Below are 15,268 nucleotides of genomic sequence, written 5' to 3' on the forward strand. Positions count from 1 at the left end.
ATCTCAATAGCCTGCTTCTACATCGGAAAAGCTGTTAAAGTGTTCGAATCAAAATAGTGGCATTTGGTTGAAGATGTTTTCCTTCCTTCTCTGCTCATTTTTCATCTTCCCGGAGGGTCCTCCTTCTCTCCCTCCCCCACCTCCCCTCCTCTGCTATTCTTTACCCCTCTCACTTGTCTCCACTCACGACAAGAAGGAATGCCTCCACAGGGCCAATACATCAAGCCGTGACACCAGCAGAGTCTCATTCCCTCTGACAGACGTCAATTTAAAAGGCAAGAGAAGATTTCAAGGCAGGGGTGAGGGAAGTGAATGAAATTAGTCATCATTACCCTGAAGCAACATGGGCTCGCTGTAGCCGTTCCCTCATCAGGCTTCTCATGACTATGCCCCGAGGATCACCCCCATCACTCTAAATAGTCATGACACTGCCAATGTATGGGTTAAAATGATGAGCAGGAGAGACAGGCCGATCCCAAAGTAAATAGACTGAATTAGAGGCATTACAACAGTTAATATGTCAGGTCCCTGTAGGGAGGCCATAGATCCTGTGTGGTCTATTTCCCCTGCATATTGAAATTGATTGTGCCTTGGGCAATGGCAGGACTGATGGGGGAGGGGAGCTGACGATTCATCCTTCCCCTCACATGGATCAAAGAAAACAGACAGTGTTATGTGAAATTATTTGCTCTGAAAGTGCTGATAATAGAATTTAATAGTGAAAGAAGCCATGAGTGTTAGCCAGTGTCTCCCCAGGCCACACCATCCAAGGGGTATAAATAAGGTCATGCTCTCACCAAAATCATATTTCTCTGGCAAAACTGCAGGAGCTATACCCTCCTTTATCCCCCACCTGGCCAACTGTTTCTCGAAACCTCAAGGGATGCCTCCTGTATTTTTGAACACAGTCCTCTTGGCCCCCACATCTGAGGTTCTCCTCCTGCCCTTCTGCTCACTGTGGTGGTATCTGTCAGGCGAGGCTACCAACTCCTGAGCTAGTCCCTGATGGCAAACACAAAGGACATTGGTGCCACAGTGATGTTGGCACTGACCCTGGCACCTATAATGCCACAGCGTCTCAAGTTAGTGCTCACAGGCCCAGCACCAACACTGCTAATCCAGTTGGTTCCTTCTTAAAGCAAATTCAATGCCACGATAACTTCAATGAAACTGATCTTTGTGTTTCTATTTCCTCATCACTGCCACCCACCTCTTCCAAGCTGTAGTCAAGAATGCTCAGTGACTGTTTCAGACGCTGGTCTGGGTAATTGTTAATGCCCTGGTTCAGGGTCTCCTGAGACAGACTCAGAAGGAGATTTGTGTGCAGGATATGTACTGAGAGTACACTCAAGACCGACAATTGAAAACAACAACGAAAAAGAGAAAGAAAGCAAGCAAGCAAGCAAGAAAGAAAAAAGGCAGAGAGAGACAAAGGAAGGAAGGAAGGGTATGATGGCTCATGCCTATAAGGTAGGAGGATCACTTGAGCCCAGGAATTCAAGACCGGTCTGGGCAACATAGTGAAACTCCTGTCTCTATAAAAAAAAAAAGTTATTTTTTTTAAAAGACTGATGATTGTGTGAGAGGACATAAAGAAGCTGATAAGGTAGAGGGAGAAGATGAATAATCTGTGGGGGAGTGAGGCAGCAGGGGTTGGAGGAGGAAGCAGATTAATTGTGATGAAGTTGTAACAGAGGCCTTTTCCGATTGCATTGGGGAGATCTGGAGCTGGCCTGGCTCCTCAGAGTTGTTTGCCATTGAAGCAAGGAGCTAGAATTTGTACTCCCTCATCATGCAGTTATGAGATGTGGATTGTCTCAGGTAGGAGACTTAAACTTGAGTGAGGTGGTTTTCAACTGAAGGCAAGTCCCAAAGGATTCAGATGGGAGTGGTCTGCAGCAAACTCTGTGAAACTGGGGGAATGAGTATCTTGGTCTTCAAGGGGGATCTGGCTGGTACACCCTTGATCTCTCTCCCTCTTCTTTTCCCTATAGACTTTGTTTGTTGACCTTGGCCCAACACTTTTCCTTCGTAGGCTGAATTATTTTTAAAGAAGATCCTTAAACCAAGGCAAGCCCCTTCACCTCAGTCCTCTTTGAGCCCTTGGATAAATGATTGCCAATGCTCATAGCTGGACCACTGCCATAAGCACAATCAAAATATGTCTCATTTAAATCCTAGAAATAAAGGCAAGGAGCCTGTATAACACAAAGCATGTGAGACCTGAGTTCCCCTCTGCCTGTCTTAGCTCTTAGGTGACATTGAACAATTACTCCACCCCACCACAGGCCCTGCCTCTTAAATGCAAATTCAGACTAACTAGTTTCTAAGGTCATTTTCCAGTTTTAGATTTCTCCAACCATGTGCTCATGGAGACATAAAATAAGCAACTGGCATGATTTATGTCTTAGAGTATATTTAAGCTGCAAATGAGGCAAAATAAAGCAACTAAGAAAAAACTAAAAAACTAGAATAATGAACCATAGTTAATGCACTAAAATTCTAAAATATTTGCCAGAGGCAATTGATACAGAGGCAATTGATACTAAAGCAAACCATTTTTTTCTGTAAAGGGATAAATAGCCAATATTTTCAACTTTAAAATCATACATGGTCTGTACTGCAATTAATTTTTATTGTTGTGATGTAAAAACAACATACATAAAATGTTAACGAATGAGCATGGCTGTGTTACAACAAAACTTTGTTTACAAAAACAGATGACAAGCTGTGGTTTGCCAGTCTCTTCTGTAGAGTTAAAAAGATAAAAGAAACCTTAAAGATTAATCCCTTGCAACTCAAAGAGCAGTTCACCGATGCTCAACATTGGCATCATTTAGGAAAGTGTTAGAAATGGAGAGGCTCAGGCAGCACACACCAGACCAGCTGAATTATAACATGCATTTCAAAAATACCACCAGGTAATTTATATATGCACAGTACAAAGTAAATAGCACAAATCTCAACTTATTTTCTCATTTTTACAGATGAATATACTGAGGCCCAGAGTGATCAGATGACTCATCTGAGGTCACACAGCTAGTTTCAGATCAAATTGAGATTAGAGATCTGATTTGTTTCTTCATTCTACAAATATTTATTGAGCATCTCCTACATGTCAGGCAAAACTACCCACTTTCATGTGTAAATTAGTTCAACCATTGTGGAAAGCAATGTGGTGATTCCTCAAAGAGCTAAAAATAGAACTACGACTTGACCCAGCAATCCCATTACTGGGTATATGCCCAAAGGAATATAAATCATTCTATCATGAAGACATATGCAAACATATATTCACTGTGGCACTATTCACAATAGCAAAGACATGGAATCAACCTACATGCCCATCAATGGCAGAGTGGATAAAGAAAATGTGGTACATATACACCATGAAATACTATGCAGCCATAAAAGAGAATGAGTTCTTGTCATTTGCCAGAACATTGATGGAGCTGGAGGCCCTTATTCTTAGCAAACTGATGCTGGAACAAAAACACAAATACTGCATGCTCTCACTTATAAGTGGGGCCTGAATGATGAGAACCCATGGACACAAAGCGGGGAAAAACAGACGCTGGGGCCTACTTATGGTAGAGGGTGAGAGGAGGAACCAGATAAAAAAAAAAAAACTATTGGGTATGAGGCTCAGTACCTGGCCAATGAAATAATCTGCACAACAAACTTGCATGTTGTGAGTTTACCTATATAACAAACCTGTACAAGTGTCCCTGAACCTAAGATAAAAGTTAAAGAAAAAAAAAAAATACTACCCACCTTCATGAAACTTGTGTTCCTTTAAGAGGGAAACAGAATTTAAAAATTGGCAAATTAAAAATTAATAAATGTTTTTGGGGAATAATAAATCAAGGATAGAGAATAGGGAATATAGGGAGGTGCACACTACAATTTTATACAAATTGGCCAAGGGAGACCTCATTGAGAAGGCGAGGTTAGCAGACAAAGGAGTACATAAACATGTTGAACTTCCTGTCTTATGAAAGTGATATGAATATTGATGTAATAAATCAATTAGAAAAGTAAATATGAGTTTGAGTCTTAGTCTACAGGGAGCAAACATGGGAACAAAAACAGAATGCATAATTTTTACACAAGCCAAAGGAAACTCAGTCTATCCAATGGGCATTAAGAATTGGGGTGGGAAAGAGAATAAAACTGAAGGAACGAATAATAAATAGATGTGGAAAATGTAAAAAATCTCAGATTGCATAAATTATACAATTCAACAATACTTGTCTCAGGAAACATGCTTAAAACCAAGACAAAAGGAATATTTGTGGGTAAAAGAGAGAATAAAAATATATTGGTGTGGGAATCATAATATCTGATAATATATAACTAAGGTAAACAATGTATTAAGAGCAAAAAAAACCCTTTGTATATTGATAAAAGAAATCATGTTGATAGTAAATTCTATGCCCTCAAAAATAAAGCCTAGAAGTATAATTAAAATAACCGACAGTACTCTAGAGAAAAATAGCTATATCAAACACATCCTTCTTAAAAACAGATTACAGAAACAGACAAAAATAGATATCAAATACTTGAACAATTTGAGGTTTAAACTGTATCAAAGGTTTAAGCTATATTAAACCTATATTATTGCACATATATTTTGTGCATATGTGTCATCTAACTCCATAATTCGTAAACAGAAAATGTACAATCTTGGGAAATTTTATAAAATTTGACTGTTAAGCCGTAAGTGAATGTACAACCAATCTAAAATCATTGATATTATTCAGATTATTTTACATAATGTAGTAAAGCTGGAAAACAAAATGGAAACCAATCTTTATTTGTAAGCTAAGTAAAAAGTAGTAAATAACCATTGTGTTGAAGAAATAAACATATAATACTTAGAAAAGAATGATAATGGGTGGGGTAGGCAGAGATCTATAATGGCCCCTAAGATTCCTACCCCTGGTGTACACTGACCTTCTTCCAGTTAGTCCATCAAAGACAAATCTAGTTGGGGCTGTGAAGGGAATTGCAGACGTAATTAAGAGTTTAAATTATCTGACTTGGAGGTAGACAGATTATTCTTGGTAGGGCTAATCCAGTGTGGCCTTAATGGAAACTGGGCTCTTCTTGGTGAAAGAAATTTAAACAACAAGAAGGAATATATGCAAGGGCTTTTTGTTGTTGTTGCTGACTGCGAAGATGGAGAGGGCCAAGAGGAAAACAACGTGAGTGGTCTCTGGACGCTGAAATTAACCACTGGTTAAGAGCCAGCCAGGAAATGGGCACCTCAGGCCTACGACCACAAGGAACTGAATTTGCCACAACCATGAGAATTTGGAGATGATCCGGAGCTCCCAATGAGAACACACCCTGGCTAATACCTTATTTTAGACTAGCCAGATCCTGAGCAGAGAATCTAGCCCACTGTACCTCAAATTCTGCCCTAGAGAACTGTGAGATATTAAAGGAGCCTAGAGTCTTTTATATTGAGAGATTTGGGAGAATTTTACCATAAATTTATTTCTCTCTCTCTCTTTTTTTTTTTTTTTTTTTTGAGGGGACTGAGTTTCGCTCTTGTTGCCCAGGCTGGAGTGCAATGGCACAATCGCGGCTCACCCCAACCTCCGCCTCCTGGGTTCAAGTGATTCTCCAACCTCAGCCTCCCAAGTAACTGGAAGTACAGGATGCACTAAGATACCTGGATAATTTTTCGTATTTTTAGTAGAGACAGGGTTTCTCCATGTTGGTCAGGCTGGTTTCGAACTCCCGACCTCAGGTGATCTGCCCTCCTAGGCCTCCCAAAGTGCTGGGATTACAGGCTTTAGCCACCGTGCCTGGCCATTTCTTAAATAGATATGAAATGATTCAGGTTATCTATTTTCTTACATGAAATTTTCTAATTTGTGTTTTTGTCCTCTATTTTTTTGACAGATTAATGATAGCTATTTTCAAGTGCGTGTTTTATAGCTCCATTGTCTGACTACCCTATGTGTCTGTTTTATTTCCTGATTTTTTTCCTTTGATTTTAGTTACTTCTTTTTGTATGTCTGGTTGTTGTTCTTTAAATTTGCTTATTTATTATTGATTGGTTGATTGATTTATGTCTCCAGAATACCCTATTTTTGTTTAATCAGGATGCTGAAGCTTGCATATGAAAAGCCTCAGAAATCATTTGGGGCTCAGGATGATGTTTTCTTCCTCTAATGAGGTTTCACTTTATTTCTGACTGGCAGTTATTCTAGGGACGCTAAGAATCTCAGGTCATCTAAATCCCAAAGGGTTTAAAATTATTTGAACCTAGACTTTGTTTCCTGTTTGGCCTGGTCTGTTTCTGTTTCAATGTTACCCTCAGAACCACCCAAAGACATGAGTTTTTACAAGGACCCTCTGCCTAGGCAGGACCTGAGCTTCATTTTGGGCTCAGACCTATGAGTCTATTGGAAGCTGTGCTTGCCTTCTCCACCTTACAGCCACTGCTTTTAGAAGTGGCAATCATCTTGAGAGAAGCTGCCCCAAATGCTTATTGCTGTGCTGTTATCAAGCCATAGAGTAATATTCCATAATATTGATTCATCATCACTTAATATTAACATCTTGAAGAAAATTGAGGTTACTTGTAACTTTTCAAATATGCAGAGATCATATATCTTTCAGAGGGAGTTTTTTCTTAGACATTTGACATTTTTGTTTTACTATCTCACAGTATGCAGTGTTGTCAAGGAGAAGCCTGATGTGAAAATGCTTCTTTCTGTTTTGTAGGGAAGCTACAAAAGTGATTTCTTTCTAGAATATTTTAGGAGTGGTATTCTTTTTAGTCTTTGCTTGTAGAAGAATCACACCTTGGTATATTTAGCTATAACATTTTACTCATTCTCCAGGTTGGTAAGTTTGGGTCTTTTCAATATATTTCTTCTACTCTGTAAACATTTTCTATTTCATTGATTATGTGTTTTTCTCTATTCTCTAGGTTTCCTTTTCCTGATGCTCCTATTAAATGGATTTTGGGTATACTGGATCTATTCTCTGCAACTATTTATTTCATTGTACTTTCCATTTTTTTTTCCTTTCACACTGTTCTGTGAAATTATTTGCATGATCATCTAGCTCATTAATTTACTCTTCAGCCTAGTTCATTTTGTCATTCAACTCACCTTTTGAATGTATAGTATTTTTATTTCTAAAATCTTCATATTTTTTCATAAAATACTCTTTTATAGATATGATAAACATATTCATATAATTTCATTAGAATTTAGTCTACTTGCTCCATTAAATATTTTTTCACATTAGTTTTGTACTTTTTGAATGAGGGTTCTTTCTTTTGTGGTTTTGGTTTTCCTCAGATATTTGTTGATTCTTAGATATAATTCAAGCTTTAAAGCATATTTATTTTAAAGTTCCAGACAGTTGAAATGCTGTTGATGCATGCACATGTTTGTCACAGCACTATTACCTGTTTGTGGTTGCATGTTGTGATTGTAGAACCTGGTCTTTGGAGAGATAGAAATATTGTGGAATATAGTATGCTGCAGCCTGCTTTGCAATTTTGAAGGTACCCTCTCCATCTCTCACTGGATCTTTATATATCTGGAATTCTCTGGCTTTATTGCTCCATTCACTGATACATCTGGGAGGAAACTTAGTTACTTTGTCCTCTCAAAACATTTGTACAAAGAAAGTAATAGCTCCAGTTGATAACTACCTAAGGCCTCATAATCATTACCTGTATCCTTTGGCTTTGAATATTCCCCTAAAACAGCGGTCCCCCAGTTTCGTGGAAGGCAATTTTTCCACAGACCAGGGTGCTGGTGGCGGAGGGGGCGGGTTGGGGATTAGATAGTTTTGGGATGAAACTGTTCCACCTCAGATCATCAGGCATTAGATTCTCATAAGGAGTGCCACCTAGATCCCTTGCATGCACAGTTCACAATAATGTTCCCGCTCCTGTGAGAATCTAATAACACTGATGATCTGACGGGAGGCAGAGCTCAGGCAGTAATGCCAGCGACGGGGAGCAGCTGTAAATACAGATGCAGCGTTGCTGTGCGGCCCAGTTCCTAACAGGCCGAGGACCTGTACCAGTCCGCAGTCCATGGGTTGGGGACCCCTGCCCCAAACCACTCTGATTTCAGTACCATTTCTTTACTTTGTATATTTTCATTACAATTTGATGTAGCCTTCGGTTCCTATTTCATTCCTATCAGCTTTCTATTCTTCAGAAATTCATCAAACTTTTGCATTTATCAGAGACAATGTTTTTTATTTTCCAGTAACATTATAAAATCTTTTAAAACAGTTTATGTTTCATTTCTAAGGATTTTAGACTGGGGTGAAAGTGGTTGCTTATGCTCAGTCCACACCATAGTTTTTCAATGAAAATCGTAATGTTGCAGCAGCATAGATTGTAGAGAAGAAAGGCTCAGGAGAAGTTTACGCAGAACACATAATGATGGTGCATGTCTACTGTGGGGTAAAAGGATGAGGATATGAGGGTAAGCATGAAATTTCCAGAGACTGACTTTTATTCCAAGATGAGTATGATTAAATATTTTGTCCTTGGTTAGCCAAAACAGAGAGAGAGCAGTATAGTAAAGACTGAGCTAGAACTCAAATCAGAGAAATGCTTCAGAATGAGTCAGGGCACATCTCACACAAATCCTCTTTCAAAAACACAGGACACAGGTGAGTATTTGATGACAGAAAGAAGTCTGAAGGCAAAAACCATGTTGAAGTGCAGGATTGGGTTGATTTCAGTATAGTGTTTATTGACAGTGATTGACATTTCATTGCAGCCATCACTGAAAGAGACTGCAATTACCTCTGAACTAATACAGACCAGTGATTTTTCTATGGCATGTAAATAATAATGATCATTATATTTCTTGAACTCTCCCGACGTATAATAATAAAATAAAATTTTAACACATTTAAAATCAGGCATTTTTAAAATTATATGCTATTTATAAAAGCGTGTTACTAAAGATGTACACAGAGGCATTGCACAATGTGGAGGCAACACATTGAGGTCAACTCAACCACCTCTATGCATTTAAATTTGAAACCGAATATTAAGAGTAGTAGACTGTAGGTGAAGGGATCTGGAAACTTATTAGGCTGACATCACTAGCATTTTATTTTATTTTTATTTATCTTTAGAATCAGGGGGTATATGTGCAGGTTTGTTGCTTGGTGCTGAGGTTTAGGTTTCTATTGGACCCATCACCCAGATAGTGAACATAATACCCAATAGGTAGTTTTTCAACTCTTGTTTCCCTCCCTTTCTCCCAGCTTTTGGAGTCCCCAGTGTCTATTGTTCCAATCTGTATGTCCATCTATACCTAATATTTAGCTCCCATTTATAAGTGAGAACATGCAGCATTTGGTTTTCTGTTTCTGTGTTAAATTTAACCACGATTAAGATAATGGCCACCAACTGTAGCCACATTGCTGCAAAGGACATGATTTCACTCTTTCTTATGGCTGCAAGTATTCCATGGTGTATACATACCACCACTGATGGGCACCTAGGTTGATGCCATGTCTTTGCTATTATGAATAGTGCTATGATAAACATGTGCGTGCATCACCAGGATTTTAAATGTCTGGAACTTTAAAATAAATACGGTTTAAGGCTTGAATTATATCTTTCTTGATCACCAAACATGACTGCATGTTAGAATAATTTAAAAAAATCTCTGGGTGATATGGTTTGGCTGTGTCCTCACCCAAATCTCATCTTGAAGTTTAGCTCCCACAATTCCCACATGTTGTGGGAGGCACCTGGTGGGAAGTAACTGAATCATGGGGGCAGGTCTTTCTCATGCTTTTCTCATGATAGTGAGTAAGTCTCATGAAATCTGATGGTTTTACCAGGGGGAGTTCCCCTACACAAGTTCTTGCCTGCCACTATCCATCTTAAGATGTGACTTTGCTCCTCCTTGCCTTCCACCATGATTTTGAGGCCTCCCCAGGCATATGTAACTGTGAGTCCATTAAACCTCGTCTTTATTAATTACCCAGTCTCGGGTATGTCTTTAACAGCAGCTTGAAAATGGACTAATACACTGGGTTTTACTCAGATTTTGTTTCAGTTGGTTTTTAGGGTGCCTTGGGAATTAACAGTGTTAAAAATATCCTAGATTATATACGACATGCAGCAAAGTAGTAGAATCACCGATTTAGAAAACCGAATTCTTCATAGCTCTTTCACTGTAAAATATGTACCTTAAATATTTACATGTTCTCAGTCTCTCTCTCTCTCTCTTTTTTTTTTTTTTTTTTTACTAAAAGGTCTAGAATTTCTCTCAAAATGCTCCCAGATCTCAATTTTAGGTAAACATGGGCATAAAAATGAACTCTAGCAGGAAATCAACCTATCTCCATAGAACCTAAGTGGCTTTTTTCCTTCCAACAAATGTTAGAAACACCACCCAACACAGAAAAAAAGGAAAAAAAGAATAACTTTCATTGTCAAAAACAGGAAACATCTGAACTTTAACAAATCCTTTGATGAAAATTTGCAAAACTAACTCATTCTAAAAGACAACGTAAAAGAAACCCCCAATTTTCCACACATGATCCTCGACAGAATTCATTGCTATTCTCTAACTAGGCACTATGAATCACCTACGAACTTTCATAGCATGATTTATATTTATTACTGGAGTATCCAAATTTGTCTTCAGTCTTGATATTCATTTTCCATTCATTTTTAAACTTGAAACAGACCAGAAGCATCTCACATTTTTTTTTAAACCAAGTGAATGAATGCCAATATGGAAAAATATGTGTCTTTACATGCTGTGGTCTCATAAAATCTGTAACAAAAAAGCCCTAGCTGCTCAATTTCACCACTTAACTCCTGTGATTAAAATCTTTCAAAGGCTTCTTATTTTTCTTAGGATAAAATACAAAATAGAATATACTAGTTATTTTCTGCTCACCAATCTTCCTCCCCTTCCTTTCTCTGCTCTGCTCTATGTTCAAAGAAAGGCACTGGCCGGGAGACATTGGCAGGGTGGAAGGAGAGAGTTGAGAGGTGTTTCTGTCTTGCTGCCTCTCTGTTTCTGTGTTGCTTCTCTGCCAGCAAGGTGGGCAGCCTTCCCTCTACAGGTCCTGCTACCACTGTACTCTAATAGCCCTATTCCCCTCTCCTTCCTCCTAGGGGCGAGGGTAGGAGGTGATGACAGCTTCCTGATGTTGTGATTCTCTAGGTGCCTGGGTTCCAACCCTTGTTTGCCCCCTAAATACTGCCTACTCATGTGTAAGTATCACTTTTATTAAAGTATCTTTATGAAACCATTTGAGTGATTTCTGTTTCTTCCTAGGACCTTGACCAAGAGGCTGAGGTTGTGAAGCCCTTTATGAACTAACTTCCCACCTGCCCTGCCCACATTTCACCTACATTCCAGCCATGATTTCTCCCACTCAAGGTCTTGTGCTGCTGCCTTTGCTTAGACTGCTCTTCCTTACACTACTACCTGGCTAAGTAAGAGTCTCCATGTATTTGAAATGATTTGTAGATCAGTACCAAGAAGTTACCAGCAGATGTTTGACAACTAGTAAATACTCTGTGGTTGAGGATAGTACTCATGCAAATGCTTCATCATCAATTTAGTCCAGAGAAAGGGCTATTGACAATTCAGATGAATTTGCTTCTTTATAAAATTTTTTTCACTATTTGGTTTATTGGACATACTTATAGCTTATCAGACATACTCACAAAAATTATTTTAACCTGGTGGAAGATCAGTTAAGTCTGACCACAAGACTTTTCTAGAATGTACTAGATAAATTTCATTCTTTTGAAATTTTATAGGAAGGTCAGGGATGGTGGCTTCGATCTCAGCATTTCAGGACGCTGAGGCAGGGGGATCATTTGAGGCTTGGTGTTTGAGACAAACCCAGGCAATATAGCAACACTCCGTCTCTACAAAAAGATTTTTTAAAAATTAGCCAGGCGTGGTAGCACAGGCATGTAGTCCCAGCCACTAAGGAAGCTGAGGCAGGGAGCTCACTTGAGCCCAGGAGTTCGAGGCTCCATTGAGCTATGATCGTGCCACTGCACTCCAGCCTCAGTGACAGAGTGATACTGTGTCAAAAAAAAAAAAAAAAGAATGAAATTTTATAAGAAATACAGAAGAGGCTTAAGGAGGAGAATGTAAGTTTGTTCCTGTATGATATTGTTCAGTATATACAAGTAAAGTGAGAAAATGAGAAGTAAAAGAAATTGAATGGTCTAGTGTATTAATTGTTGGTATGAGTTGGCTTTAACCTGCTTGGGTCTGAAGAAAACCTTATGGATCAGGTTTTCTTATGAAACAGAAATTATTTAAACTATTGATGATAATCATAAACTAGGATATCACCAGCTGTAACTTTTTAACTTGGCGACACTTCAATTTGATCTCAGTGAGCATTATGAGTGTTTGTGAAGGTCACTTCTACTGATCTCATGTTTGGAGTAAAAGCCCTGTCTGTTTTTTTTTTTTTTCTTTTTTTTCTTGAGATGGAGTCTCACTCTGTAGCCCAAGCTGGAGTGCAGCGGTGTGATCTCGGCTCACTGCAACCTCTGCCTCCGGGGTTCAAGTGATTCTCGTGCCTCAGCCTCCCGTGTAGCTGGGACTACAGTTGCGCTCTACCAGCCTGGCTAATTTTTTGTATTTTAGTAGAGATGGGATTTCACCATGTTGCCCAGGATGGTCTCAAACTCCTGAGCTCAGGCTATCTGCCCACCTCGGCCTCCCAAAGTGCTGGGATTACAGGCGTGAGCCACCGCACCTGACCAAGTCCTGTCTTTTTTTTATGTTTGCATAGAATGTCATATCTTTCTAAGCTCCTTCACATGTCTTGTTTCTTCTTGACCCAGTGAGGTAAATAGAAGCTCAGAATGTTAAATACTTTGGTGAAGGCCACAGAGATGGAAGCGGGTAGAGTTTTAAAATCACCTCCTGGTCTTCTGTCATAAAGTCTGGTCTTTCTTCCACTGCTTCATGTTGCTGCTGCATATATCCCTGATTATAAAAAAATGGACAGTCATCTTTCCCTGTGCTTCTGAAAGGAGACTGATTTAAAAAGGTTAAGGACAATGAACATTATAGTTGAGCCAATGCTAAGAAAGATGTCTTTTTTTAAAAGTGGCAATCATTAATATCTGGCAAATAGAAGATATTCTATAAATATTAGTTGCTCTCCCTCATGAAAAGAACTCTGAAAAAAATGTTCCTCTGGAAATAAACAAATTAATAATTGGGATCATTGTGTCTTGGCGAAAGTTTGTCACTGGTGTATGAACAAGGAGCAAAAGTTGCCCCTGTCCCAGAATAGACTTCAGCTACAACTGCCCATGGATATGATGTCTTTCCTGAATTAGAACTTAAAGAAATTTGATCATTAATTTTAAGGTCATTGATTTAAAGAGAATCTGGCCACAGATTATCTGCTTAATGAAGGCCATTAGGCCAGGTGCGGTGGCTCATGCCTGTAATCCTAGCACTTTGGGAGGCCGAGGAGGGCGGATCAGTTGAGGTCAGGAGTTCGAGACCAGCCTGGCCAACACGGTGAAACCCTGTCTCTACTAAAAATACAAAAATTAGCCGGGCGTGGTGGTGCTTACCTGTAATCCCAGCTACTTGGAGGCCGAGGCAGGAGAATCGCTTGAATCTGGGAGGCGGAGGCTGCAGTGAGCTGAGATCGTGCCACTGCATTCCAACTTGGGTGACAACAGCAAGACTCCATCTCAAAAAATAAATAAATAAATAAAATAAAATGAAGGCCATCAAGCGCATTACGAACACAATTTAACACAGCAAATATATCTGTATGTCATTGCAGCAATCAGCTCCCCATGTGGTCTGCAGAAAATCGGGTCAGAGCAGGACACAGGTGGTTGGGCCCTTTGCCTATGGCTGATTTGGTGGCCAATTCAATAAATTGATTGAATCTCCTTTGTATAGAAATATCACCTCCCATTTCAAGAGCAATCATTAGCAATAACAGAATAAGATTAGCAGGTCTTGGCCAGGCCCTTTTTCTACCTGGGTAAACTGATGTACTCATGAGGCAAATGGATGAGTGAGGGGTACCTTTTTTACTGGATCATGGCTCAAAGGTGGTCCTCCAATTTAGCCCCTTACTTTTATAATGGGATCAGGCGCTGTGTTTAAAACTCAGCAACTAGTGGTTCAATGAGAAAAGAATATTTTAAGTGTAGGATGTGGAATTTCCCCAGTTCTCCATCTTCAGCCAATTGAGACATTTAGTTCATTCAGTTTCTTGAAGAATTGGAGGAAAAGAATAAGAGGATGGGGAAGAGGGAAAATCCTCTTGGATAAAAAAGCCAATCATCAGGTGACATCTCTGGCACTAACGTTTAGTAACTGATAATTGCTGTAACTAGGGCCATTGAGCTTTGCAAATATTATCTAGTAAATTTTAATTAGCACCCGGGGGATTGAAGAGTTTTGGAATAAGCTCTTGAGAGAAGATTCCCCCGCTAGTGGTGATGTGTGCTGAGTTATTTTAGATCAGCTGGCCTGTCAGAGCGGATCAGTGTCACTGCACCACTTATCTGGAGGAAAATGCACCTGCTTCTTCATGGAAATAAGGTGCATTATCTGCCAATTTGTGCTGCTTATTTCTACTGCTCCCCAGGTTTGACGAGTGGGGAGTGCAAGGGCTAAATTGGGAGGCTGTGGAGAAGAAAGGAAGGAGAGTTTTGCTGTCCTTCAAGGACACACACTGTTACAGGCTCCGGGTGGCTCTCTCTTCTGATTTTGGTTGGGTTTGAGACCTCTCTTGGAGCTGTATCAAAATGAGAGGCATTTTGCTGTGAAAACTGATGATGCTATTTTGCAATAAGATTATCAGTTTCTTATTTTTTTTTTTGTATGGAGAATTTTTGACTAATCCAAAGAATAGGGTGACCAATTAGTTATGGTGGGACACTGATCTCTGACAAGAAATCTATTAAAGCCTAAATGAAAACATTGACTGGAAATGTTTAGAAACAAATAATATGTACAATTATAAAATGTACAATTCATTGATGTTTTTAATTGCACAGTACAGGAAACACCTCCTCATTGTTAAAGAGTCAATGAATGTAGAAGTACTTAGCTAATAGTTATAAACAAACAACTTAGCAAGCACTATGAGAAGCAAGTTATGTATGCTACTTCTATTGTTCCCACTTACAGATAGGGAAAATGAACTTACAGGAATTAAGCATCCTGCTTCAGGTCATTCAGGTATTATATGGCAGTGCCTGGATCTGACCTAAAGCAAT

General features: G+C 39.3%; 1 long non-coding RNA gene across 2 annotated transcripts in view; it reads left to right on the top strand.

The window, feature by feature from the left end:
• LOC117981700 (uncharacterized) overlaps positions 1-13,230 on the top strand; it is a 103,067-nt gene extending 89,837 nt beyond the window's left edge. The window contains exons 4-5 of one of the 2 annotated variants that reach the window (XR_004673320.3): positions 6,950-6,987; positions 11,310-13,230. This is a non-coding gene — a long non-coding RNA (uncharacterized LOC117981700). The other variant, XR_010109057.1, reaches the window with a different exon arrangement.
• The last annotated feature ends 2,038 nt before the right edge of the window (positions 13,231-15,268 follow it).

The sequence above is a fragment of the Pan paniscus genome, chromosome 11, assembly GCF_029289425.2.
Source record: "Pan paniscus chromosome 11, NHGRI_mPanPan1-v2.0_pri, whole genome shotgun sequence".
In the NCBI taxonomy this organism is placed as follows: domain Eukaryota; kingdom Metazoa; phylum Chordata; class Mammalia; order Primates; family Hominidae; genus Pan; species Pan paniscus.